Below are 4,790 nucleotides of genomic sequence, written 5' to 3' on the forward strand. Positions count from 1 at the left end.
AATAACAGTAAACCTTTTTTGATTTACGGTATTTTCTTATTTTGATGTTTTGAGCTCTTTTGTGTTTAGAACAATATATATACTAATTTTTAAAGTATCAAAATTAATTTTTGTTCAATAACAATCTTTCAAATGCTACTGTAGCTTTTTTTCCCCAAAAACTTTGTCTTCAAAATAAGGGTGCGTCTTATATTCCGAAATATACGGTATATTCGAATCTATAACATTCATTTGTACATCGTGCTTTTGACATATTAAGTAGTAAAGTTTATTGTTGAAAGAAAAGTATTGTTGAAAATAATTAACCGATACCTGTAGTAAATAAAAGTTCTATCAAGATTATAGAATTAAAAAACAAAAAGGTTGGTCAAAAAATAAAATAATTAAAATTATAGGCGCCATCCTTATTCATCTGTGATTGTAGTTGTTCGATGAGAAGAGCTTCTTTGAATTTTCTGTCAGTATACTTGGTGGCTTTGGTGAGGTTTTGTACGAAGAATGGTCGTTTCAAGTTAGTGTAAAAATGATCTGCAACTGCGCATATTTCATGTTGTTGTTTATAAAGAGCGTCAATATGTGCTCTTATCCTTGTATGTAGGGTTCTTCCAAATTATCCTATGTACGTATAATGACAGATGTTACATGTAAGCTTGTAAAGAACATTGGAGATGAGACACTTATCTTTAGATTGCAAACACGTTGTTGTAAGACAGTTGGCTTTATTACATTGTAGGGCAATGTACTGAGATTTTGAAAGTTGACTTTTTACACAGGGTGACAAGCTGGTTAACATATTACCATAATCACCATGACCATAACTTAGGCACCACCAAGTGTCAGTTATGTTGTCTCACTATGATAATAAATTGTCAGTTCTAACGGTATGTGAAGTGACATCATGCGTAAACAAACTGAGGTGACAGCTCATCTAAATTACAGAGAAATAGGTTGTAAAATATAAGCATAATAACAGTAATTAACAAATAATGAAGGAATATTACTTCACAATACAGTTATTTGTGAAATGTAATTTTGCGAGGAACACCATTTTTTACCATCACTAAATGTCCGTTTTTATTAATATTTTTATACGAATAATCTCTATTCTTCACAAACCAAAAATATAAAATACCACAAAACACTATTAACTAAAATTTCATAATACTGCTAGTACTATGAAAAAAAAAATTGTTGAGAATAATAAAACATGTAGCTAGCAATTAACATCCAAAGTCAAGGTGCGGAAAAGTGCTTCACAGATAGTGTAGACATTTTTTTTTTTATACTTCGATATAGCACCATCAGTTTTTCAGAGTACAGTACGAGTGAAAGCTAATAATATTGACTTTGGTGTTCGCAGCTGGCAAATATATCTGGACATATTATTAATAGTCATCCACGTGTATTGATATTTAAATATAGTGTTACTCTCGTACGCCACACTTCTACGAATACTGGCAGCAACTTGAGGTAGGAACGAGATAAGGCTAAAATCTTCCTTGCTGTTACTGTCTGTAGCACATTAACAAAGAAAGATTTAACACTGAAACAGTTACTTGACTTAAGTTAATTACAGTAGTTTTAACTGTTTAAATAGTTTACATTGATTGATTTAAGCTAAATAGCTCTTTAAATTGAAGTGGCGGATTGCTTTATACGATACTTCCCTAACAACGTTTCTTAGTTTCTATCTTTGATAAGATTGTTTTTGCATCCACATTATCTGCAGGAGAGTTTTGTTGTAATGTGCGCTCAAGTTGAAATATCGGAAATCACGCATTTATCTTCTGTCGAAACATACTTTGAATCATAATCATAACTGAAAGCTAATTGAAAGCATGCCAAGCTCAACTGAAAGTGCAGTGCTTCTGAAGGTTAATTGTTCTGTTGCACGTCATTCTTTCCTCAATTAGCATGAGTTATACTATTGGTTCGTTGCTTTAATGATGTTTCGCCGGCCGACTACGCAACAATAGTAAACCGACAAACAATGATTTATAATTGCTTATTTGTAGTTAAGTACAAAGCTATACAATGGGCTATCTGTGCTAGCTAATGCTGTACGTCCTGAGACTTGTCGCTGTGCCATTGCGAGGAACGATTTAAAAGTATAAAAATGCCATTTTATTTTGGGGAATATACCTCATATTTTGAAAGAACGTTGTTCTGTCTTCTTAAGACATATTATTATAATGTGCTTTCGTTACAAGTAACGACTACGTAGTAAACGTAATTTAACGCAGCTGTTAAGTAAGTGCAGTAGGTGATGGTCTTAAATATAAAATCAACAGTCTATATTTTATTATTGAATAAACTTGTATTATTGTTATTTGTCAATTCTCACTCAAATGTGGTGTCCTTAATATTGTTTATGTATTCCTAATGTATATAATATATCATACCTCGAATTTCACAATGGGCACGACCACAGCCACTACTGATATATATGTTGTAATTTGATTAAGCTAAGTAATAGTACAAATCGTCCAGCGAGAAGAATTAAACTAAATAGTACGATAACTTGAGTAGAGTATTTAACTTATGCGGAGCTATTTAAACAAAGTATTGTGATTAGGTTTCACAAGGCAGTAACGGTGTAATTATTTATTGTAGTTTCTCTCTGTATAGAATTTTATTACGTGTTTACTAAATATTATTTATTCATTTCAACTGAGGTATGCATAAATAGCAGCCTATGTAACATGATATTTTATATTTGTTTCTGTTTAGCAGTTGTATCCCTCGGATACATTTGGAAGTTGAGCTGGACATACGACATGTCTTGGAAAGTATTCACCCGTTTGATTGTTTTTCAAGCAGTCATTTTAATTATTTTAATCTCTGGACTGATTTTCACTAACGAGTTTAATGTTCGACTTGTTCCATTTTTGTCTAATGCATCAGGCAACGTTTTATTGGTTAAAACACACGTCAGTGATTCATTAGTCGATACATCGGACTTCAAGAATTCAACATCTCTTTTGTCCTTTGACCGAACTAACACAGGTATAGTTTATTACAAAATTTTGAGTTTCTAACTAATTTCAAACAAGAAACAAAATAATAACGATGTTTATATGGATCATTAAAGTACCTGAATTAGCTACAAATATGTACATTTTGTTTTTGTAGATTCATTTTAAGATTAATATATTTTTAAAATATCAGTTAAGTATATACATGCCCCAAGTGCCTCAGCAATAAAACTGAAGGCTTACATCGCTAAAAACCGGATTTCGATGCCCGTGGTGGGCAACACACGGGTAGTCCATTGTATAGCATTGTGTTTAACAACAAACAAAGAAATTATGTACCCATATCTCATATATCAATTTATGCATGCTATTATTAACTAACTTAAAAATGAATAAAAAACTGAAGCTTACAAGTAAGATTTAATGCAAGTAACTACCATAATCAAATGTTGGCTCATAAATCATACGTAAAAAAACAAACAAAAGCTTTACACAAACGAAACAAATTCGGACACTCTAAAAACTGAAGCTGAGAAATACATGTAATTATTTGTTTGTTAGTGTTAACTACAAAACTACACAATGAGCTATCTGTGCTATTCCTATCACGGGTTTCGAAACCCGGTTTTTAGCGTTATAAGCCCAATACATGTAATGAAATTATTATTCTTTATTATTGTTTATGAGTATGTTTGCAAATGTGTTTGTTTGTCTGCGTACTTCTGTCATAGTTTTGGAGTTGGCAGAACCAAACTTGGCAGGTGGGTCGGGGATGTTCTTATATATATATTGCGTGGCACTTCCTCTCCCCACTCCAACAGATACCAAGAAGATATAAAATAGTCCAGACGGTCAATCAAGCATGGTAATGGTCTAGGAGTGGGTTTTCAAAGTCGCTGAACCAGAATCTGTTATCGAATTCTGTGTTCCTGGATCCCCTCGGGATCCTGGGAGCACCATGTTTCAAACTGTTTTCTTAACCCCATCCGTAGGCTAGCGGGCTAAACTTTGCATACTTGCTCAGATACCTAATGTGATTTTTGCTGAGGTACGGACCCCTTGGGGTAACTATAGAAGTAATTGAAGAAAACAGAGGATCTTGGTAGATATACTGGGGCCTATGTGGATCATGAGGGGACATTTGAACCCCTCGAATCGCAGGTATTTTATACTAGTTGTTTAGAATGCCCACATTAAATATTTCTTATGTTTTATTATTAACTGTATTCATATGGATTCTAATGTAGCATGCTGGTCACATAATTTCAAGAGAAAGAATAGTTCCTGAGTCTTCACACCCAGTTCATGAAGGGGATCTAATGCATCCCTAAATCCCCTCTCCTTAATAACCATCGTCACTTGGTTATATCTAAATGTGAACATTTCCAACATCATTGGAAATATGTGATGAGTTATTGTTGCATCATTGCCAAGATTCTACACAATGTACCCATCAGTGGATACAAACATCATTGGTTTAACAAGTGTCTGGTTCTTGTGCTTACTATAAACTTGTCTCTGAGATGCATAATTTGTACTTTCCATGAACGTCAAAAAGTCCCGTGTTTAGATATCAGTTCTTGTTCACTGATATATCTAATTCCAAGATACAGAGAAACTAAATTGTTCATGAAAGCGGAGAAAATCAATATATTGCTTATTTTACATCGAATGATCAACTTGTAGGCTGGATGGATAATTGTTTGTTTGAAGTTAAGCACAAAGCTACACAATGGGCTATCCGTGCTCTGCCCACCACGGGTAGCGGAACCCGGTTTCTTGCGTTGTAAGTCCGCAGACACACCGCTGTGCCAC

This window comes from Limulus polyphemus, unplaced genomic scaffold, assembly GCF_000517525.1.
Source record: "Limulus polyphemus unplaced genomic scaffold, Limulus_polyphemus-2.1.2 Scaffold372, whole genome shotgun sequence".
Classification (NCBI taxonomy): Eukaryota; Metazoa; Arthropoda; class Merostomata; order Xiphosura; family Limulidae; genus Limulus; species Limulus polyphemus.